Here is a 24,744-nt window from a genome sequence, read left to right as displayed (position 1 = left end):
CAGGGCTGACTTTTGTTCCGAAGACCGGGATTGTAAGTGCATTTGGTCGCATAGTTCCTAAGAGTCCCCCAGGGCCTGCACATTTTGGATGTTCCTTGGGGATCGCGGAAAATAGTGCAGTACGTTTCGCCCCGGCACTCGTGCTTGCTTTCTGTCAGAAAATACACAGGATGGTGATTAGGACGTTTCAATAAGAATTTATTGGTCCAGCGACAGCCTCGTGTAAAACATATGTGCTGCCACAACTAGGAGACAGAAGCATACGAAAGGGATTGCTAGTACCAATATACTAAATAGTAGATACATTTCTACCTTAGTGCAAATAAGATGACCATAAGCAGCTCCGGTAAAAATAGCACTTGCATATTCCTAAAATGTGCGCCCTAAGTCATTTACCTAAAATCTACCTAGCCTAACCTGGATGTGTAGGTGGATGTATCTATAGCTGTGTGTATCTTCAGCCAAGAAACCCTAGGGATGAACCAGCCCCCTCACCTGATGGTTGGGAATGAAGGACCCTGTCTGTGTCGAGTATGAGAACCCGCAAGGGATGTCAGACCGCTAGTGTCGAAGATTCAGCATGCAGGACCCCCGTCTCAGCTTTGAAAGAATTCTCCTCTAATTTGTAGGGGGGAGTGAGGGCCTTTTACACTAAAGTGGTCACTACAGGGTTTTTTCTAGAATCAAAATGTTTTTAAAACAATCATGGATGGGGGGCGTGGCTAGCAGCCAACGATGGCGGCCGCAGCTTAGGGAGGCTCCCGTAGAAAGGCGGCTTCCCCCATTAATCTGTGATCTCCATCCGTAAATTATCGGTGCCTGAAGGGGCGGACCGTGCCCGGAGTCCTTGTAGCGCCCAGTGGAGCGTTTCAGAGGCGGAGGCGGCCAGCAATCAGCCCGGATTCAGCCCGCAGGACAAGGGAGAGGAGGGGCCTGTTGTCCCCCAGAAAGCGGCGGTGTGGCGTGCGGTTAGGACCCGACCGGAAGTGGCGCCTTGGTGGGCAAGACCGACCAGAAGTGCCGGCCTCGCGGATGACCTGCTTGTCCGCAACCGGACCATTATCCTGAGCCCCGGAAGACGGGGTGGTGACCTGCGGTGCTCAGCGGAGGTCGGCGCGTCAACAGATTCGGCACGGTAGGGGAAAACAAGACGACCGGATCCAGGGGGACGGCTCCGCCATCTTGAGTGCCGGACCCGTCCCGACCATTGGGTTCCTGAGCGTACAGGGCCGGAGCAGTTCCATCTTCCGCGCTGCAGGCGGAGAAACGCACCGGAGAGTACACGGAGGTCAGCGGCAGCTGCAGCGGGGGTAACGGAAGCATCCGGTCGAGCGGCGGCCGACCTCAGTGGTGAGTCGTGGAACACCCCCCCTCCCCCGCCCCTCTACAGAAGAGACACGAATAGCGGCGTGCAAGGAGAGTGTGAAACGCAACGAAAGGGAGGGGAGGCGCCGAGTCTGAGAGCCATTGCCACCCGGTGCAGAGCAGACTGCAGTGCACCCTGAATGGTCTGAACACGGCACACTACAGCTGTGGGGACTCGGCCTGCCGCCTTAGTAGTCATATTGGCCAGCACAGAGATCAGAGAGTGCGGAGCACATTGCACTCGAGCGGGAGAAGGGAGACCACCCCGACTGCCTTCAGCTGGGGTAATTTACTGCACGAGCCCCTGCTGACACCTGAAACAGGCTCGGACAACAAAAACCCACTGGGGGACACTGGCTCCGGCTGTTGTGGCGAACTCGTCGCAATCACCACGCGGAAAGCTGCAGGTGGACGCATGATTAGCCCTCTATTGGCATTGATATATTAGTAACTGCGGGGGACAGAAACGCTGGTAAGAAGAGAATCATGTCTAACAGAGGCCCCAAACACGGAACGACACAGGCAAAATTAGACAAATTTGCTTATGAAAGACAGACTCCTCCCCAAGAACAACGCAAGCCCACCGGGAAGACGATGGAAGCGGAGGGAACAAAGAAGGCCACACTTGAGGACGTATTGGCAGCGCTGGCCCAGGTACAGGCGACGGTGGGCGCCACGGAAGTGACTTTGATACGGGCGGACCTCCAGAAGATTAACGAGAGGGTCAAGCAGGTTGAGGTGGTTACCAAATCCTTGGTAGAGGATGTGTCCGAACTGCAAACGGCAGTGGAAAGACTGCAAGCGGATAACAAACTACTCAGGGACAAACTGGATGACCAAGAAGGGCGCTCATGACGCAACAACGTCCGAATCTTAGGCGTGCCGGAATCGGAAGACACAGGTGCTATGGACCTCTATGTGGAGGACCTGATCAAAACCAGGCTCCAACCGAAGGGACTCTCGAATTTCTTCTCGGTAGAACGGGCACATAGGGTGCCGGGGGGAAAACCTAAGACAGGAGGTCCGCCAAGACCAATACTAGCAAGGTTATTCAACTTCAGAGACCGTGACTCCATCTTACAAGCGGCACGAGTAGCACCTGCCATCCAGATTCAGAACTCACGGATTGCCTTCTTCCCGGACTACACGGCTGAGGTGTCAAGGAAAAGAAGGACGTTTCTGGAGGTGAAAAAGACACTGAGGGAGAAGGAGCTGCCCTATTCGATGCTCTTCCCGGCCCGGCTGCGAGTAGTAGCAGACAAAAAAGTGTGGTTTTTTGACTCCCCGGAAATGGCACGAGACTGGCTTGAAGGATGGCGCACTGCGGATCACTCGCGGAGAACACATAGGTCCAACTACAGTCACAGAGAAGATAGATAGCAGGGCAGGTTCCCAAACATCAGGTCGAGGGGGAGCGGAGGGCTCCCCTCCCCTCGGATCTGCGGGAGCTGGTGGAGAAGAATGACTCGACCTCCAGGACCTAAAATGACTGTACTCGCTGAACATTGTAATACTGTGTGATAGCTGCAAATGGACACTGGCATGAACAAGCCCGGGAAGCATGCAGGGATGCCGCCTGCTCGGGGAGACGCTCTCCCCCCACACGCAAGTACTCTGGTTGTGGGATGGGTTAAGCCCTCTGCTCAGTTGGGGGGGCGGGCAGTTGAAAGTCCGTTAGGCAGGGATGCAGGGAGGGGGGAACAGGGAAGGGATTGTTTTAACGCAGTTAGGAATACACATGTGCGGTCAACGAAGAATGTTATGTTTTCACTGGAGTTTCCAGATGATTGGTGGGGAGGACAACGGTTTACTTCCTTGGTTAGACCCCTCGGCGTTTCACTGAACAAGTTCGTACCACACGCCCAAGACTCACCTCCTCCCTATCACACCATGGACCCCATAATCCCAAATGGCTGAGAACCCGATCCCTGGGGCAGGGGGAATAGACTCGGAGACACAGGGTTCATCCCTGCGGTTGCTGGCTTGGAACGTAAAGGGACTGGGGGATAAGGTGAAACAAGGCCTGGTACTGACCGCCCTCAAGAGACAGAAACCCACCATAGCACAATTGCAGGAAACACACCTGACGGGGGGGGGGGGGCTACCAAAGCCATGGATAGAAGAGGCTACAAGATGATAGTCCACTCGGGCTTCACGTCAGGATCTAGGGGGACAGGTATTCTGATCCAGAGGGCCTCACTGTTCATCCCTCTACAGACCAAGGTAGATGATCAGGGCTGCTTCGCTGCTCTACAGGGGCAATGGGAAGGTAGGCTTCTTAACATAGTGTCAGTATATATCCCACCGGCACTACATTCGGTGCAACTCCCGAAGCTGGGCGACTTTCTGCTGACTCATCCTGAGGGAGAGGTTATCCTTGGGGGAGACTTCAATGCTATTTTGGATACACAACTTGATAGGTTCCCGACACTGGCCCCCACGACAGGGATCCCCCTCCTCCAGCGTTTCTTGACAGCCATGGGCCTTACTCATGTGTGGAGGCTCCTCCACCCCAATTTGAAACAATACACATTTCATTCCGCAGTACACGGCAGTATGACGAGAATCGACCACTTCCTGACCCTGGTAGTTGCACTCCAACTTATAGACATAGTAGAAATACACCCCCGGGGAATTTCAGACCACTCCCCAATCACTCTCACACTCTCCACCCAAGAAAGGTCCCGTAAACGCATATACCCTATACACGCCACCTATCTAAAGATTCCCCAAGTTCGCAAGGCTCTTAAAAGAGCAACGACACACTACTTCAATGAGAATGTTAATTCGGTGCGCTCCCCCGAGGTACTTTGGGAAGCCTATAAGGCGGTCTTGAGGGGGCAAGCCATAAGCTCAATTATGAGACACAAAAAGGAACAAACTCAGGAGTTAGTTAAACTGGAATTAACGTTGAGAAATTTGATGGTTGCACACGAACAACACCCAACTCCGGCCACCTTACACGCACTTGACATTCAGCAGCGGTTGTACAACGATCATTTGCGCTTCCAAGTGAGGGGGCAAATAACCGACACTCAGGATCGGATTTATGAGGTGGGCGACAAGGTGGGGAGAATGCTTGCTTGGCTGGACAAACGGGAAGGAAGTTCCAGGGGAATCCAACGATTAAGAGACAGTCAAGGGAGGGTATACACGAACCCAGCGCACATAGTGGACCAGCTCGCAACCCACTTTGAGGGGGTTTACACCCCTGAAAATGTGATTACCCCTGAGATGGCCAGAAAAGCATTGGCACCAATAGAGGTCCGAACGTTATCCCCGGACATGTCCGAAGAGTTAGAGGCGGACGTTACCGCTGACGAAATCCAACTGGCAATTGAAGCCTTAAACCCGGGCAAGGCGCTAGGACCCAACGGCATACCTATAGAATGGTACCAAGCAACACCTGAAACCCTCAGTACACATCTACTAGGGATGTTTAGGGACTGTCTAGAAAAAGGTACTCTTCCGACAGACCAGAGGATGGCAACGATAGTGGCCATTTCCAAGCCAGGGAAACCGCCTGAGGAATGCTCCTCCTACCGCCCCATCTCACTGCTTAATGCAGAAGCCAAAATCCTCGCCAAACTCCTTGCAACCAGGCTCTTGCTGCATCTGCCGTCCCTTATACATCCGGAAAAGTCCGGATTTATGCCCCACAGAAATACGGCATTGAACCTGCGTAGATTGCACGGAGTATTGGCCAGGGCGGACTCGATCGCAACCCAAGCAGTGATATTGGCCCTTGATGCCAAGATGGCATTTGACCTTGTGGAATGGAACTACTTGTTTGAGGCGCTGTCGCGTTTGGGATTTGGCCCCCACTTCATCGCATGGGTTAGATTGTTATACACTGATCCTGTTGCCCAGGTGGTGGCGAATGGGCATATCTCGCGAACATTCTCATTAGGGAGGGGCACGAGACAAGGGTGTCCCCTCTCGCCGTTGTTGTTTGCGATCTCCTTAGAACCCCTTGCCACTCTTATTAGAACCTCACCCTTGCTGAAGGGCATACATTGGAAGGAGGGCTGGGAGGACCGGTTGTCGCTCTATGCAGACGATATACTGGTATATCTCACGGAGCCAGAAAGTGGGGTGCCGGCCCTATTACATCTCTGCAATAATCATGGGAGGATATCTGGATATACGATAAATTGGAACAAGTCGGAAATGTATGTTTTGAAGGGACGGTTCCCGGCGCTCGCTGCAGACTGCCCTCTGAAGGTAGCAGGTTCCTCTTTTAAATACTTAGGCATCCAGATAACTAGAGACCCCACAGAATTTATGGACAAGAATCTGAATCCCCATCTGGAAAGACTCAAACAGGACGTCAAGTTCTGGTCAGGAATAACACTAACGCTTTTGGGAAGGGCCGCATTATATAAAATGATGACGCTGCCCCGATTTTTGTATGTTCTTGAGAACACACCTTACCAGGTGGCCCCAAGATTCTTTCAAAAAGTTGCAGCATTGATCTCCAATCTCCATATTTACCGGCACGCATTGCACAGCCTAAATTACATAGAGGATGGTACGACGGAGGTATTGCGTTGCCTAATCTGAAACTGTATTATTGGGCTGCACATCTTAAACCCATCAACCAGTGACTCCATACTCCACAGACTGAGCCAGCCTTTCAGGCCGGTAGGGCACAACTGGGTACTAACAGTATTTTAGCTCCGTTGTATGACCAACGCAGAATGCACAAAGTGGTGGGCCTCACCAGACTAACAGTGATGCTATGGCATACAGCGACAACGGCTCTGGGCTGGAAGGGGAGAATAACGAAGCTCACCCCACTGTGGGATACTCGAGCCTTAGGTAACATGAGGAATAGCCAGGGATTTTCCCATTGGGACACTATAGGGATATCCACGGTGGGAGACCTTTGGCAGAGGGGAGAGGTGATACCTTTCATAAGACTGAGAGAACTGTACAGCCTGAGTGAAAGAGAGCTCTACAGATACATTCAGATACAACATGCATTACTCGCTGTTCTGCCCCCACACACAGATCTACCGGAATCTTCCCCACTGGAAGACCGCCTACTCACTGATTACATGACTGAACGTGCAACGTCCCTCACATACCGTAAACTACTCAACAATTTGCCAGACCCAATGACACCTTTAAAGGAGAAATGGGAGGGGGACACCTGTGAGCTGGACGAACATGAGTGGAATGAGGCGATAGCGTCACCTAAGGAGGTGGGCATCTCGGCACGGATGCGACTTGTGCAGCTGAAAATACTACACAGGGTGTACATCGCATCCACAGGTCACAACACCCTTATTGTCTTCGCGGATGTGGGGAGGAGGGCACATTTTTTCACACCATATGGGAATGCCCCCAGATTCAGGAATATTGGAAACAAATACTACGCACAATCTCGCAGACACTGGAGATATCATTACTACCTGAGCCGAAGCGGTGCCAACTGAATATATGGGAACCTACTGATCTCTCTAGACACGGTCAACTCTGGGTCACGGCAGGATTGATGGTAGCCAAAAGGGATATTGCGCAGCGTTGGGGGGTGGCAGAAGTACCAACCAAGACACAATGGTGCTTGAATATGGACAGGGTGATGATAACAGAAAGGGCGGTCTATTCCAACCGGGCCTGCCTGGGGAAGTGGAACAAAATCTGGACTAAGTGGAATATTTACAGAGGGGAGATCTGCGATCCCTTGCCAGAGGAGGAACAGGAGGTGTCGGATGAGGAAGAGGAGGAGGGCTAGTATTACTAGCGGACAGTGCTGAGGGGGAGGACATTGGACGCGGGAGCAACTAATAAGTGGCGTTATTGCGCAGAGGCGTGGTAGGGAGAGTGCAAGGGAACACGGTCAGGCAGAATATACTCACATACCTGGACACTCACCTTAGGCGGGACAGTAGGCGTAGGGGGGGGGGGCGCTGAGGGGTTGCATTTCACGAGGGAGCCGTACTCGACCGATACCAATCAGTATATGACTGCATTGTGATTCCTGAAGTTTGGTTTGTTTTGTTTTGTTGTTGGTTTTTGAAAAAATAGAAAAACAAAAACCAGTACAGTTTGGGACTATCATGCGTACACTGTACCTCTTTACTGCGGCAGTTCCGATTCTATTTCATGTGCCGGCTATGTCTGCACAGAAGTTCAAATGCTGCAATATGATTAACAAATTGATATAGCGGCCAGCCCCTGGGGTTGTAGGCATTCCGCTGTGTAACTTTGAAGGTACAATAAAGGTTTTTTGGGAAAAAGAAAAAAAAAGAAACAATCATGGATGTTTTGAAAACAATCACCCAAGCTTTTCTAATCAAGTACAATCTTGCACAGCTGTCTGTTGGCCAAGAATGAAAAAAAGTGGTGACCCTTATACAGAATAAATCTGCTGTGCCTGGGGACATGTTTATGTGTGTCAGGTACACAGATTCTGATAAGACTAAGAGCCTGGTGTCGAAGAGACAGGACCGAGCTATTAGGTAAAAGATCATATGTTTACAATTGTTATAGTCGTGTGGATGAGATAATGTATGTAAAACGGGATATGCATAATGGGACTATCCTAGAAGACATGACACCCACTCCTCTTCAGCAATGTCTGCTAAGTAATGATAAAGCTAACACTATTAAAAGGCATAACATCACTTATAAGAAAACATACTAAAAAGCACTTTAAAAGCCTGAAAAAATGTCCATGAAAGAAAGTAATTTTTTCCTAAAAAGCTTTACAAATGTCCACTAAACTTGTATATGCTGTTATTAAACTGAGCACCTAGAAAGCCATTATGCTCAGTTAGAGCAGAAAATGAAAAATAAAAGTCAGTTTTGACCTTCAATTTAGTGAATGGTTAAAAAGTTGCCAAATAGTTCCCAGCACAGGAGAGGCCACATCGTTTATGAATTCTGCGCTGAAGAATCAACATCGGATCTGCAGATGGCAGCCCCTCAAGAACTTCCTGTATCATATCCAATGAGCAAAGATGGGCATCTCTGGTTCCCATGCAGCCGCCGGGTAAGAGTTAGATGCTCGCACCCCTGATACGGAATCCTGTACCTCCGGAGTAGGGCCGATATCCCTTCCAACAGGAGCGGAAGCTTCCCTTGGATGCTCTAGAAATGCTGTCATCAACATGGGAATACGCTGTGAACAATTGCACGTGTGGGCCTGCAAAGGCACTGGTAGTGCTTCTATGTCTGGGGTCGCAACCAAAGGAAGTGTCAGACACAGGTCCAACATGCAGCCAAATCCGCAGACGAGGCAACGGAACACAGGCAGGACACAGTCTAGCCAGACCTGTCTGAATGCTCACTCAGCTCTCGAAGCCGAGACGTAGTCGGGTAGAACACCGTGCTCTCATGACAACGTTGTTCCAGCAGTGTTCTCTCTATTTCTTGAGGGATTGCAGCGCCCATTGCGAAGCAAGCAAATTAAAATCATGATGCCGGCTACCAAAAGCAGGACCAAAGGAAGCCCCCCAAAAATGCTTCCAGATCAAAGATGGTCTGAAAGGTGGTTAAGAGACCTGTCCAAGTCGCTTCAATAGGGGTACAATCCCACTCGTATCAGACATGTTAAAGATACGAGAAACCATTTCTCTGAAATGGATGAAGACATTCGTATGGCCCACGACCTGTATCTCTGCTGAAGACCTTGCAACCTGGAGATCAAAAGTCTCTCGGGCTGAAGTTAAGGCCACATTTTATTGAAACAACATGACTTTTAGTCTGCTCAGCGAGTCAAGCTTAATATTGGTAAGATTCAATGAAGGCCACAGTGGTGCCTCCCTAACTGTGCAAGGTTGGGGAAATAATACTTGCTTACAGCAAATTGCCCAGAACTTTACTGTGACTAGATATGCGATGCCTGGCGCCATTTCACAACAGCCTTGATCATTCAGCACCAAATATCTTCCATTCGAAAGTCATTCAAAAACTGCATGAATCACAGCAGCTGGGGGGGGCCCTTTAAGTAGCAAGAAAAGTTCACTTTTGATGCATTACACGTTCCATGAAACAACGCTTCTTTGCACACTAAAGACGCACTTAAAGCCTTCCCGCAGTCTTTACCACTTCAGTGTTCTTATTCTTGCACCTATATCTATACGGGAACTCCCAGGTTTCCTGTATGTACCCATCACCCAACGCTTCATACCTGCCTGCTTGGATGTATCTAAGGCAGTATTGGAACTGAAATGTTGTGATTGGCAGTGTGATATAGCCATGAATTAACCATTCTGTAGACTTCGACTCTGCTACAGTGAAAGGTAATTTCTGAAATTTTTTAGTGAGCAGCATGGTGTACTTTGCATCTCTGTGTGCCATTGTCAACTTTCTGTCGGTCAGATTGTAAACCGAGAACAAACTTGTACTGTTAAGTTATCGCCATGGCACGTATCCTGAACACAGTGATTGCAGCGTCCAGCTTAAAAGCATAATGGAGCTCAATTGAGAACGCCCATGTTGTAGAATCGACAAATCTTGTTCCATTATGTCAATTGCAGAGGACACAATGTGCCCAGTGGATAAATATGTGAAGAAAGTGTGGTCATACCATTGTCTACCACAGCAAGGGCCTTTTCTAAGTTAAGTCTGTCAATTTCACGTAATCTCTCAGCAGCATCCTGTTGGGAGACTTTCCACAGTTCATTATAGATTGCATATAAGAAGCATTTATTACGCGGTTTCTTGGGACCCAGCTAGAAATCCTTAAGAACCATGTTGAAGGCTAGTAGAGACAAGTGTTGTTTCACCTGTTGTAGTGTTGAGGTTTTTAGCCATTCTAGGCACAACTTCCCAACACGTAGCGTGGGTCAGGCCTATGGATACTAAAACCTCTGGTGGTACCCTCGACTCTTGCTTGACACTTATTTTTTTCCATAGGCCAAACCAACTATCCCTTCCAATTGGAAGTTGAGGAATTGTATGTCCCATTCTGTACCATTGCACCCAACATCTCCTCACTTCTCAATTTGTCATTCAATACACCTTCAATATTTTATTTTAGAGCTTTTATATAGCGCTAGCTTGACCCAGGGGTAGCAGAGCGCTTTACATAATTAAGAGCAAGGCAAACATTAATGGAACAGGTTACATACAAAATGCCAAAGTAAGTGAAAGATCAGCACAGATTTTGGAGCAAGGCAATAATCTTAAGATCAATGGTTACATACGCTTAAAAATAAGGGAAGTCTAACCGAGAAGGAACACAAATAAAATCTATAAAAAGAACGGTTTGCAGGGACATGAGGGATGAAGTTGCTGAAAATGAGGTCCAAACAATTATCAATTTAGGGGACAAAGTGTTGGCTCAGCAAGAGTCAGCTGAAACAGAGCGATGGACAAACATATTACAGAAATGAGGTTAGAACAAAAATAAATGGGGTTGGATTCAGGGGCTCCAGTATTTATTGAGGAGATGGCGTTTCAGGTCTCTTTTGATGCCTGGGTAGGAAGGGTTGCAGCGAAGATCCCTCGGGAGGGCATTCCATATCCAAGGAGCATTGCCTGAGAAAGCGCGAGTCTGGGTAGGATTATTTTTTAGTAACTGGTGTACAAGAAGAAGACCTTTGGAGGTTTTCATTGGTCTGGCACATCCTGCTCTTGTGAGCTTGTCGTTTAAGTAGTCAGGGGATTGAGAGTGAAGTGCTTTGTGGGTGACACAGGCAGTCTTATAGATGCGCCTCCCTTTGATGGGGAGCCAGTTGAGGGACTTGAGGGCGGGTGTGATGTGTTCATACCATTTGCAGTCAGTTATGAGACGAGCAGCCATGTTGGGTACTGATCTAAAGGGAGCAAGGTGAATTTCCAGGGTCCCAGTGAGAATGGCGTTCCCATAGTCAAGGTTGGATAGCACTAGCGATTGAACAACCCATTTGAAGTCGTCAGAAGGGATGAAAGGTTTGATTTTTTTGTTGTTGTTGAGGTGTTTAAGTGTGAAAAGCGCACCTTTGGCTGATGTTTTGATATGGTCCTTAAAAGACAGATCTTTGTCCAGGGTGAAACCTAAGGATTTAGCCGTGTTGGATAGAGTGAGCGGACATTTGAGGGCTTTGAGGTCAGTGATCAAGCTTTGGATAGGGATGTGGTTACTTTTTGGGGAGAATAGAATGATTTTCGTTTTGTTAGGGTTTAGTTTTAGATGGTTAGAGTATAAAACCAAGATTGAATCTTGCTTAGTGTGATAATAAAATGAAGGATGTCGCTTTGAGATTTGATTTTATAGTAGAGTTGCGTGTCATCAGCATAAAGGTGATACTTGATCCCAGCTTGTTTCAGGATGATAGTAAGGGGTTCCATGAAGAGGTTGAAGAGAGAGGGGGAGATTATTGAGCCCTGTGGGACACCAAGAGAGACAAGAGTAGGATTTGAGAGGCAGGAATTGATTTTAATTTGTTGTGTTCGGTGTTGGAGGTAAGAAGTGAAACATTTAAGGACTGTGCCATTGAGGCCAGAGCCAGACTTCTTAGATTTTAGTCAGGATGAGTGGTTGACTGTTTCGAAAGCCGCTGAGAGGTCCAATAGAATAAGAAGGCAGGCGTCTCCGTTCTCTAAGGAGCGATGTATGTCGTTGCCAATGTCAAGCATGGCGGTTTCTGTGCTGCAGCCTTTTCTGAAACCAGATTGGCAGGAGTCCAGTTGCTTGAATTCGCCTATGTGTCTGTCAAGTTGTTGTAGGACACATTTCTCCATGGTTTTGGCTAGGAGCCAGAAGTTGGGGATGGGACAGAGGTTGTTAAGATCGTTTGGGTCAGCCGTGTTGTTTTTAAGTATGGGAGGGATTTGCCCAAGTTGAAGGGAATCGGGTACACATCCAAAGGTAAAGGAGGAGTTAATGATTTTGTCCAACATGGGGTAATGATGCGGTTTAGATTGTGTACGATTTTTGTCGGGAGGGGTCTTTGGTGTGTGAGGTTGGCTTTGATAAGATATTAAAGTCTTCTAGCTCGGTCGTCGGTTTGAAGTTTGAGCATATTGGTGTCATTTTTCAATTGGGTATTGAAACGGTTGTCTTCGGTTTCAATTTGAGTTGATTGATTGAAAAAGGATCAGGAGGTCGGTGCGAGAAAGTGCCATCTTTCTTGCATGGTATGCCTCCACTTATTGCTGAGATGCTTGGACTGAGTGTACCCTGGGTTCCTGCCAATCAGGTACCCAGGGCCTGTGTTCCTTCCCTAAAACTGTGTTGATACCTAAACCCAATTTGCATCTCTGGCCACAGGTCAGCCCCTGTTAAATGGTACCCTAGGTGCCCATGGCACTGTGACCAGAGAAGACCCCTAAGGGCTGCAACACTTATTGTGCCACCCTTAGGGGCCCTGTACCCTGACACACACACATTGCCTTTGCAGGCTGAGTGTCTTGGTGCAGAACTAAACAGAGAGTCGACATGGCACACATCCCTGTGTGCCATGCCTACAAACACAATGCCCTGGCATACATCAGTCACCCTTCTAGCTGGGTGCACTATGCCACTGGTGTGGGCACAGGTGCATGAGCCCTGTGCCCCTACAGTACCCAGTGCCATTCCTGGGCACTGTAAGTGCAGTGATGCCATGGTGCTGGGAGGTTGTCATTACGAACTTCACAGCACCATAATGGCTACACTGAAGACTGAGAAGTTTGGTATCAAACTTCTCAGCATATTAAACCCACACTGATCAGTGTGGGATTTAATGGCAAATGCACTACAGAGGGCATCTTAGAGATGCCCCCCGAGCCTAACCAACTCCCAGTGTCCTGACTGCGTGGCTACCAAGGCTGCCACCACCAGACATGTTTCTGGACCCCTGGGTTAAGAGCTTGTCGCTCTCAGGGGCTGAAACAATGCACATCCTGGGACAAGGTGCCAAGCCTCCTCCCCCAGGATGGACAGGGGAGGTATCAAAGGCATGCTGCCTTTTGTGAGCTTCCCCATGTCAATTGCTGTATTCAGCAACTGGTCCCACTGGTTCTGACCCCCACTCTGGCTGGAGACAGGCGGGAAACCCTAAGTGAGGAAAAGGGGTGGGCCAGCCTTTGCTAACCCCACCCCTCGGGTGGGAGAGGCGAGGTGAAGCACAACTCCGGGCTCCGGCCATCTTGAGGATAGGGAGCCCTGCCCAATCAGAGATAAGCTCCTGCCCCCCTCCCACAGGAGAGGAGCATGATAGGGGCTTTACTCACCCCAGGACAGGCACCCATTTGTCCCTGCCCTTAACCTACCTGTAACACCCCTAAATTAGTTTTTTAGGGGCACCCTGAACCTTCCTGCCTCAGTTCCCGATTTTAAACAAGCAAGAAGATCAAGAAACAAGAAGACCTGCCTTGCAGAGGCTAACTAGAGGACATCACCAACTGACTTGTCACCAGCCCTACCGGCCTGTTGATCCTTGAACCTGCTAAAGTACGGCGCCTTCAGTGGTCAGCAACCTAAACAAAAACGGAGGACCTGACTGCCTTGTGACTCTACTCAGCTCCCACAGCCGCTTGGCCTGCCTGCTAGCAGCCACCAACCAAAGGCCCCCTATCCTCCATAGGATAACATTGTGCCTTCTCTCTCTGCACCCGGCTGCCCCTGTGCCATTGAGGGTGCAACAACTGTACCTACCCGACCATGGGAGACCCCTTAGTCTATGCCCAGAACCTTAACTCTGCCAGTCGATTACTTACCCAAAAGCCGATAACTCACTTTTCTTCCATAGGGTAACATTGACTGGTTACACTTGGAAATTCTTCAAAGGGTGGAGTTTTGAAACTTTAAAATCTTCATCTAAAATCAACCAAATCATGAAAACGAAAATACTCGCCTGTTATCAGGAGAGATCCCAGTGCTGGATCTTGGTGCCCAGCACTGACCCTGGAAAGTAACTCTAACCGTACTTACCAGTAACTTGAATTTCCTTCCATAGTATAACATTGCCTGGTTTTTGCTGAAAAAGTTTCCAAGTGTCGATTTTTGAAACTTACAAATATTGTTTACAAATCACCTGTATAACATAAACGTATTCTTTCAATTGTTTACAGGAGATGCACCAGTGCTGGATCCAGGATCCAACACAGAGTAAGAAAAAGTAACGATAACACTACTTACCTGCCAAATGAATTTCCTCCCATAGGATAACATTGGTGATTCTATGTGAAAAAGTTTCAACTTTTAAAGTACAATAATATTCCTTAAAAATCACTACTGTAACCAAAACGCTTTTACTCAACTGTTTACAGGAGATGTCCCAGGACTGAATCTAGGCTCCAGTCCTGTGGTTAGAAAAGTAATCCATAAAGTAATCTATTGCATTTAACTAGAAATTCCCACTGAGCTCAATGTCACAATGTGTTTGAAATTGTGTTGCCTATTGCAACAACTGTAACTATTGCACTAAAAAGTCTATTGCCTAGTTGAAAAGTATTTAACTGAAGTAACTTATTCTGAGGAAGCATATTGTTGGTTCTAAAATAAAACAACTATATATTGTTATACAAACCATTGGCCAAGAGTTCAGTTCTTAAGTGTGTGAGACCATTTGCTGACTGAGTGTGTACAACAAATGCTTTACACTGTCCTCTGATACTGCCTTACTACTGGACTAAGCTACCGCTTTAGAGAGTAAGGTTATATCTAACTTTAGCCTCTGCCAAACCTCTGGGGACTATGGAATCTGGGCACACTGTACCTCACTTTGGTCAAGTACATGCAGGGCCACTTTCTTACAGTCAGTTTGTCAAGGAGAGGGGGAGACATTAAGAGAGATTTACCGAGTAGGACTGGCCAAAACTTAAAGGAAGGATTGATCAATTTTTAGCAATTGTATCTGTGAAGAAGCTGGCAAATTCCTCACATCTTTCTTTGGAGGCAGTTAGATCATGAGGGGCATATGAGGGTTGTCTTATGACCATGTTAAATAGTTCTCTGGGTGTATATTTCGCATGGTCAAGTTGGGTACGGAAGAAAGAGGCTTTTTCTCAGAAAATGTGCTTCTTTTAAGCTAACCTAGCAGTTCTAAGGAGAGCAAAATTTAATGATGACAGGTTTTGTCTCCAAGTCCTTTCAACTAGTATAAGTTGTCTTTTATTGTTTAGGTGAAGGTTAAACCAAGATTTAGATCGCTCTTCGTTGTTTTAGTTTGAGCGGCGGAACGTGGTCCAGAACTTCAGTTATTGCCTTGTTGAAGTGGTCAGTGAGCTCATTTGCATTTTGAGAGTGCGGGAGACGTTGGTGTTGGGGAGTCAAGCTCAATTGGAGTTGCTTGTTTGAGGTTTCTGGTCCAAATCTTTGGTTTGTTAATTAAGACTCTGAGAGAGTTGACGATGGTCAAGATGTTGAAAAGAATGAGATAGTGGTCAGACCAGTCAATGGGAACGTTTTCATTGAGGGAGACAAGTTCATTGTTGATGATGTCCAGAGTAGCGCCTTTGATGTGGGTAGGTTTGTTGCAGAGCTGTTTTAGGTCATTTATCTCAAGAAGATTTTCGAGGCGCCTGATTGTGGGATCTTCTGCATTATTCCAATGAATGTTATAATCGCCTAAAAATACATTCTTCGAGTCAGAAAGGGAGAAATGAGTAAGAAGGTCAGAAAGCTCTTCAGCGAAGAGAGGGAGCTCACTGGGCGGGTGGTAGATGTTGTGCAATTTGATAGATGGAGAGCCTTTGACATTGAGTTCAACACCAAGGAATTCAAAGGTCGAGTATTTAGCATTATTTAGAAGGGAGAGTTTTATTTCAGGTTTGTGGATAATGGCTAGATCTCCACCAGCTCTGTCAGTTCTATCATGTCTAATGATGGAGTACCTGGGCGGTGTAAGTAGGTCAAGACTGGCCATCGAGTGGTGTTGAGCCAGGTTTCTTTGAGGAAAGCAATGCCAATATCCTCACTGAGGATGATTTCAGCGATCTCCGTAGCATGTAGTGCTGCAGATCGGCAGTAAACGAGCTTGCAAGAAAGAGGGCAGGTATTATCCTTAGCTGAATTGTCGATTGTGGTGTATTGCGCTGAGACTGCAGTGAGCACGGTAAGACCTTTGTGCCCACCTGCAAAGGAGAGTGGTAGGCCCCAGGCGTTGAGGGGAATTAGGAGAACTAGTAGGTGAAATATCGTAGGTGATGGGGCGGGCCAATAGGTGTTCAATAGGTGTAGGTAAGGGGATGTGTGGTGTTTTCAGGTCTTTAATTTTTGCAAACCTGTAGCAGGTAGTTTGATACACTGTTCAGGAAATTATCTGTAATGGTATGAGGCAAGCTGTAAATGAAGCCCCAGTTCCCTGAACCTGCCAATCTTTTGTCCCCAAGATGGATTTTGTGTCTATTGTGTCCCTCCAATATTCAATATTCAGTTTGATCTATCTTTGAGGGCTCAGCAGTGTTTTCATTGTTGGGCCGAATTCCAATTTGCTTTTCAGTTTCATTTGAATGTTGTTCTGATTCAACAAGTGTGATTTGCACTCCTTTATTGGCTACTCTGGTATCTTGCGCAGAGGAGTCTTGAAACTATATTAGTCTTTCCATCTGAACTTCCTGTTTAGAAGCGAGAGGAAATCTGCGCCTACTTAGGATTCCACGTGGCCTGCTGTTGAGAATCGGACACATAGTTCTGTTTAATCAGATCAATGGAGACAAATCTTGTTTCTCGTAGACCGGCAAGAGGCGAAAGAAGTACAGTTCTTGTTCCTTGAAACCCCAGGACAGGTACAGGTGTTCTTTAGGATGGCCCAAAGTCCTTCTTGTCCACAATCTTTTCTCTTGATCAGGTCCCCATCTTTCGGGACCCAGACAGGTCTTGCCGGAACCGGTTTCACTTACCTAGTGGCAGTGCGTTTTACTTGGACATTGCTTTGTAATGCCCCGAATTCAGTGAGTTCCTGTAGAACAGCCAAATGATCATTCAGCTCAAATGGTTTTATATCCGCCACAGTGATGGCACAATCGAGGTCAGGTACCCACATTCTTGTCTCAAACAGGATCTTATAGGGGGTATGTCCTTCCAAGAATTTTCTTGGCATATTATTCAGTGCTCTGTGGATTGACCCAACTACGACGCACCTAATACCCTTGCTGTTAAGGATTGTTTTGGATCCCGGTTTTTCCTCTCCACCACTGAATTTCCCTGTGGATGGTAGGGGGAGGAGTACCACAAGGCCACGCCCATACTTTCTATGGTTTCCTTGTAAGCCCGAGAGCTAAACGTAGGGCCACGGTCTGAATGTTAAGTGCCAATTTCGTATGTCCTGATAAAGATTTTCAAATCCTTTATAACCGCTCGAGCGTCAGCCGAACGCTGAGGCCAAACCCATAGAAATCTAGAGCATGAATCCACTGCCACCAAGATGTATTTGTAAGCCCCGTCTGAACTTAATGGGCTGCAGTAATACAATTAGACACATGCGAGAGATCTGTCTGAAATGAGTAATGGTGTTTGCTGTGGCCGTGCTACGGTGGAACCATTAATCTGCTGGCAGATGTCGCACTTTAAGACATAAGCCTTAGATTGTTTAGACAAACTTAGCCACCAGAACCGCTACTTCAGTAAGGAAAATGTAGCCGTGACTCCTGTGTGTGTAGAGCCCAGACCCTCATGTGCAGATAGTATTAAACCTAATCTTCGATCTGTGTTTGGCATAACTCTATCCCCCACTCCTGGAATTTGAACATATGATGTGTTTTGCACATCGAATTTATAGGAATATTTGAGTGGAAAGCCCTTTGGAATGGCATAGCCGTTCTTTGAGGCATTGACCGCTATCAGTATGTCTCTGTTTATCCTCGCGCTAGAACAAGTGATTGCAGCAATGGCAGCAATTTGCACTGTCGGCTTGGCGGCTTCATCAGCCAGTGGATTCCCTTCAACGTGTATGCCAACACGCTGGTGACTCAAGGTGTGAATAACATGAGCCCGTGGCAGGCATGCTTTCAGCTTTGCCACTTGTTCCCATAACCATTTATGCTTAAGTGTGCAACCCTTGGAATCTGTGAACCCATTCTGGCCCCAGTAATGAAGATATTCATTGTAAGACTGCACAAAGTAAAACGAATCGCACACTATCCGTGTGGGGAATTCCTGATCCATATACTGTAGTGCCAATATTAGGGTTTTCAGCTCTGCCAACTGCGCAGTACAATCTCTTAGAGATTGTGTAGTCTTATAGCTGGGATGGAATTTACCGCATACGTCCCTTCACTATAGCACACGCAACGCTATATTGCTGTTTAATTCCTATGGCAGGCTGAGCAGACCCATCAGTGTAAATAATGTATTCATATTTTTCAAGAGGCAAGATTTCATTTGGGAGAGGTATTCTTGTTTGTACTGCAGAAACGCTTGTGTTTTTAATGTAGAATTGTATTTTTAATCTAAATCTGTTGCAGTGAGAGAATTAGCCCATTGTATCCATCGCGGATGTACTGCTTTTGCATTCGGAATGCTCGCTTTGGTAACAGCTTCTAAAGTTGGTACCGGGGTTACGGTGACAGTGCATTTCCCCTGTGCTAGTGCTCTTTCTCTCACTGCAGCGGTCTCTACTACGGTCAATATTTTTTCTGTGGCCGCAAGTCGTATTTCAGCATTTGTGTAAATGTGATTTGTATGCAATTAGAACTGTTTCCCCTTCGTTGAAAGTGATGTGGGTATACCCTGATAAACCCGGCACGACCCAGATAGCCAAGTTTGTGATATTCACGTGTGTGCAAATTTTTGGATTCTATCATGTCAGCCTGAACTGAACGGAGATTGTCTGTGTGTTGTTGCATCCACTGATGTAGTGTGAAATCAGGTCTGATTAAGTCGTACTTTTTCTGCGTGATCTAGAATGTATGTTCTGCCAAAATTTGGAAATCCTAATATGGATTGCAAACCTTTTAGAGTCTTTGGAAGTTGGAGCAGCGCGCACTTTTCTAAAAAGTTGTCTGCCAGGTTCTCGCCTTCACTTGAGAGTTCATATCCCAAAAACAGGACATTGAGATGGGCAATTTTAGATTTCTTGAAATTACATTTGTAGCCCAAGTTGGCGACTCCCACAATTGTTGTTCACCCTGCTCAAGTGTTCAAGTAATTCATCATCCGTCAGATAGATATCATCCACATAGGACACAGCCTCCTCATCGCATGTTTGTAAGATACTGACACTCTTGCAGAGAATAGGCCCGGGCTGTTCTTATACCCTTCAGGCAAACAACAAAAATTGCCCTAAGTGCTGAGCACTAGATATGCTGCCAAATATCTGCTTTCCGGAGCTATATTCTGGTAGAAGAATCCATTTGAGAGGTCTTAATGTTTTTTTGTATTTCTTCCGCACAATGTTATTCATTAGTGCGGCACTGTGTGCATTCTGTACGGCAAATGTTCATGTTCACGTGCATGTGTTTAAATATCAGTAATCTAAAACAAGACAATATGAATTGTCGGGTTTCATTACTGGAAACCGTTCAATTACACCTTGGTATTCAAGTTGGTCTAAGATTTCTTTGACCTGTCTTTTACATCGTTTTTTATAGGGTACTGTCTCTGAGGATTTGGAGTGGATTTTAATGGGATTTCGTGCTGGGTAGACTCCACGTCCCACCCTACATGGTTGCGAATAATGCCGAAGCTAGCGCTAGCGCCCATTTCTGCATGTATAAATGTTTTAAAGATTCTGGAACGAGGTTCAAATGACTCATTCCCCCTTAAGCACCCAGTCTCTTTCTGTTAGCAGTATGTCTTATACATATGTTGAGTTCTCCCAAAAGAGACCTTTAACCTTTCTTGAGATGCCCCAATCTATTTGTGATGTAATTTCGTATAGTCTATGCGGGACATTAACTCTAGTTTTCAATGAGCCAACAGTGATGTTCTCATTCAATACTGCTGTCACCAGAAAATCCTTCAGGTTCTGGCGAGCTATTGTTTCTTCTGCCGCTCTGTCTTGCATCGTCAAAGCCCATTCCCCTTTCAGAAGCTGAGTCCTCAGTTACCTGGGCTTGTCTAATCTTTAAGCCAGCTACTTTCTTCTTTTTGAAGGTTGCTCTTCCTGTTTGATAATATAATCTGAAGAGCGATGCGTTTCCCTTTTTCTCTTTGGTCGATCTTTAGGCTTTTGTTCTGATCACCCGTCCTTCTCCGAATTTTCTGATGAACCCTGGAAGGAACATGTATCAGTGTCCTGATACATATCCGGTTTCTTAATGTTATCATGATTCCTAATGTTGTACCTCTTTTCAGAGTCCTCCCGTTGGGGAGACCCACCCCTTGATCGTGAATTCTTTTCTGAATTAGAATTTTTGTTTTCCCATTTCTTTTTAGAAGAAGCGGGTGCTTGCTTCGAGTTGTCCTTGTCGGGACCACCCGCCATTTGTGTCTTCCCGAGTTTGGTTCCCAAATTAGCTCCACATAATGCACCATAGGTTTCTTCAATAATGTTTCATTTTTGCTCCCTCTTGACAGGAGCTGTTTCACTTAGGCGACTGCTGCTGCCTCCCCCTTAAAATTGTTCTGCATGATTGCAGAGACTTGGGCAAAATTAACCATCAGTTTCATACCTAAGTCCAGGGCAGTTCCCGCCCTGTACTCGTACCGGTTTCAAAACATCAGGAACGACTGCTAAGTAAGGGGTACAGTGTACTCTGACATAAACAGCAGCTAAGATTGTTCCCCGAGTGGTACAATTTTCAATCGAGGGAACCATTCCCATTGGCAAGCAAATGGTTTGAATTCTGTGTTTTTCCTGCGGACCCGTATGGGAAAACCCTGCTTCCATCTGGGTAATTTTTTGTGCTATCCAGAATGGAGTTTGCTCCCGTTTGGAAGGATTGTCCCTATCACTGATTTTAGTGTCTGTGGGTTAATTGTAGGTATTGTGGACCGGCTGGAGCATGTCTCGCAGGTTGGACTGTTAATGTTCGCATGAAAACTGGACAATGTGTCTATATAGCCTGATAATGTCTTTGTATATCTTACAAACTTCATCCATCTTGGGATGTGGAGTGTATGTCGCTAAGACCGTTCAGGTCGCTCCTCCTATTCTGAGTGGACCGAGTCTCACAACAGATGTTATGTGTGGGAGGGCGCCTTTAAACCAGTTTTTATACTGCTGGCAAGTTAACGATACTTCAATGTCTTTGTATGGAATGTATTCTTCCGGTGGTTCAACTATAATCTATGTGTGGAACAAATCTGATAGAGACGTCTAGCCGCAGATTCCTTAACTTACAATATCCTTAGGTGTCAGAGTGGAACCGGAAAACTTTCTGCAGCAGCACCTCTGCGAGCCGGGGGGAGGGTGGGGTGCGCCGCATGACTCCGCCCTGATATCGACCACAGACATGTCAGCGGAGCCATATATGCTCTTCCTGGTGCGCTGACGTCAGTTTTCTCCTTTTCTGCTTCCCAACGCATATCCTGGAAAACCAGCAGTTCCTTGGCCTGAGTTTAGGCCTTCTCTACACCTTCGGTGTCGCCAGAACAGTGTGCTATGCCTTCAGGCTTTAATGCTTGTGAAGCCTGTGTGCGGCAGATGTCTGGCACTGACCCGCACCTCATCTGTATGTGGTTCCTCGGTATGCACCACCACTCCAAGCATGGTGATGCCTGTCAGAGGATTAAGCCCAAGTCCCTGAGAGAGCGTTGTATGAAACTGCTGGCTGCACGGCTGTCTGGTCCGGCACCTTCGCGCCGCCGTTCTCCCTCTCAGGATCGGGCTTGTTCCAGCGATCGTTCCCGCAAACATTGTTCAAAGGCAGGTAAGCACAAGCGTCAAGCACAGAATTCTTCCTCCCATGCGCGTACTGCTGGCACCCACTACTCTCTCTCCATGCCAGGTAAGGGCGCCCGACAGTCACTTCCTCCATACCCTTCCTTTCTGGGGGTTGGAGCGATGCGTGCCAAATGGAGGCTTATTCTATGGCACTCCAGTCTTACTTTGGATCACCTGCTCTCCCTGGAGCGCCTTCTGGTCCCAAGGAGGTGGTAGGCTCTCATGTCGGGTCCTCGCCGGCGGATTCTTCATCGGCACCGGCTGTGTGCATCGACTCCGGTTCCGGAGCCGATACGACGCCTACGGGACACGGTCCAGTGGGTCCTCCCAGTAACCCATCCAGCCCACCCCGTCAGTCATTGCATAGCCCTGAGCCGCTTCCTGTACTGACGGAGGCGGCGCCGGCCCCGACGCCAAGCTCAATGTCCGGCTTGCCCAAACGTGCACATTTTGCGGTGGGATCAACGTCGGATGGCATCCAGGTCTAGTCCCCTCTGGCGGTCGTCAATGTCCAGACGACTCCAACCCAGTGTCCATCGACACCGGTGCCAATGTCCAAGCTTCCTCAAGAGGTTTCTGCTCCCCCGATTCCTCGGACGTTGCTGCGACCTCCACACGGTGTCGATCGGCGCCGGTGCTGGCAACAACGCCTCCTTCTTGTCAAGAGGTTGACATTTCTCTGAATTCCCTGGGTCAAGGGCCCATGGTGCAAGTGCCATGTGTTGCCTGGCCTTCGGGTCAGTCTCCGGCTCCTCCAGTTTTGTTGTTAAGTGGACGGCTTGGTCTCTAACCGTTCCCTACCGACAGTTTATTATCGCCTAACTGGATGGCAACTGAAACTAGTGCTGCTTATGCACGTGCTATTCACAGAGCAGCTGCTATTCTTGGATTTCTGCCTCCTGTAGTCCCCTCTCTTTTCTGATCCTTCAATGGATCTGCTCCATATGGAGCCTATTGAGTTGGAGCCTTTGCTGCACTTGGTGGCTCTTTATTTGACATTTTGTGTGGCACATGGGCAAGGCCCTCTTCTGGTGACCTTGTTGATCGGACTATTGCTCGTAGGCACCGTCCTGTTCCAGGTGGTCCACTCTGCCTGTCCAGTCACCCTGCAGCTCAGGGACTCGTTGTTCAGGCAGCCTTTGACTTTGTCTTCATCCGCTTTGCCATTAATACCTCCCACTAAGGAGTCTAGGTGGCTGGACGCGTGTGCTTGCCAGCTTTTTGCCTCTACAAGTGCTAGTATCCGCGCATTGAATACTGCGTGTGTGTTAGCACGGGCATTCTCGACCCTTTGGGGACTTGGTCGAGAACCTTCTCCCTTGTGTTCCAGAGGAGCCGTGGTCACAGTTGCTTTGACTTCTGCTTGATGGCAGGGGAATGGCGCACTTTTCGCTCCGTTCTTCCCTTGATGCCACTGACTCTGTGGGACTAGCTCTTGCTCGATCTGTGGCTTTGCGCCACCATGCATGGCTGCGCGACAGTCGTTTCCCGCATAATGTTCAGGATGCCCTCAGAGATCTACCGTTCAATGGTGTAGACCTTTTTGATCACTACGCGGATTCTGCAGTCTCTCGGCTTCTGTCTGGGTTGCAATAAATCTGGCATGATTCTCTGCCTTATTTTACTAAACCTATATAACACACGGGTAAAGTAGGTTGCCCGGTTGATGTCCGCAGCTGTTAAGCCATCTGTGTTTTGTTAAAATTCTGCCGTATGGCTGGTTTGATCTTCTTTTCAGTCCTCTGTGTGTGTTTTGCCAAAGGGGATTCCCTTATCAAGGGTTGACACTTACCCTATGTGTGGTATATGCTGGTATTGTGGCGACTGCCTTTGACTTAGTACGCTCCTATGGAGTATTCCTCGTGGACATCCTTCGTTGAGTTCCTCTCGGTCTTTTCTCCTGCGATCATACTGTTAGCATCGTTCTATCGCACTTAGGGTGCATTTGGTCCCGCTTGTCTGTAGTGCTTCTCACCCTGCTTTTACATCTCACGCCTTCGCCGCCGCTGTGCGGCAATGCTTAGTACTATTAGTACAGACTTGGACATGCAGCCCTTATTGGGCTTGTCTTCCAAGGTACTAGATTAGCATTTATATCTCTGCTGTATGTGGCCTCTTTTTCTGATCGCTTCTCCTACCGCAGTTTTTTCCACATGATCCGGGGCACTTACATTGATCATGACTGTTTCCACTGTTGTGCCCGGTTCTCTCCCACCTGGCTTGTTGGGGACCGCTGTTCCTTCCGGGCAAGGGGATGATGTTGCTCATTACCTTATCCATTTTGTTTCTCTATCTTCTGTATCTGCTCTGTCACGCACAGAGGATGCATGCAGGCTTTTTGCTTCCCGCGGCGTCCGTGGTCACTGGCCTGGTCTGCTTGTGCCACCACCTCTATGTGGTGCCTGGCTGCCTGTTGTCCCTTTTAATTGCCTGTTGTGCCTTTTAGGCCGTTCCCTCCTGCAGGAGGTCTTTCCTTTCTTCTTGTGGTTCCAATGTCCACACAATGTGCTTATGTGCCTTTCGGAATGCTTAGATATCTTGTTATGTTAGTAGTGCCGAACTCAGCGCTCTACTAAAGAAACCAACAGCGGACCCCACCGAACTCAAGAACTACCGCCCCATCTCGCTCCTCCCGTTTCCAGCCAAAGTCATCGAGAAGACAGTCAACAAGCAGCTGGCCGCCTTCCTCGAG

The 24,744-nt window shown here is 47.7% G+C and overlaps 1 protein-coding gene across 1 annotated transcript in view; it reads left to right on the top strand.

The window, feature by feature from the left end:
* Window positions 1-24,744, top strand: part of DHX8 (DEAH-box helicase 8) — a 318,773-nt gene that overhangs the window by 242,652 nt on the left and 51,377 nt on the right. The window lies entirely within an intron of this gene.

This window comes from Lissotriton vulgaris, chromosome 5 (assembly GCF_964263255.1).
Source record: "Lissotriton vulgaris chromosome 5, aLisVul1.2, whole genome shotgun sequence".
Classification (NCBI taxonomy): Eukaryota; Metazoa; Chordata; class Amphibia; order Caudata; family Salamandridae; genus Lissotriton; species Lissotriton vulgaris.
This window is presented reverse-complemented; position numbering and strand designations above follow the sequence as displayed.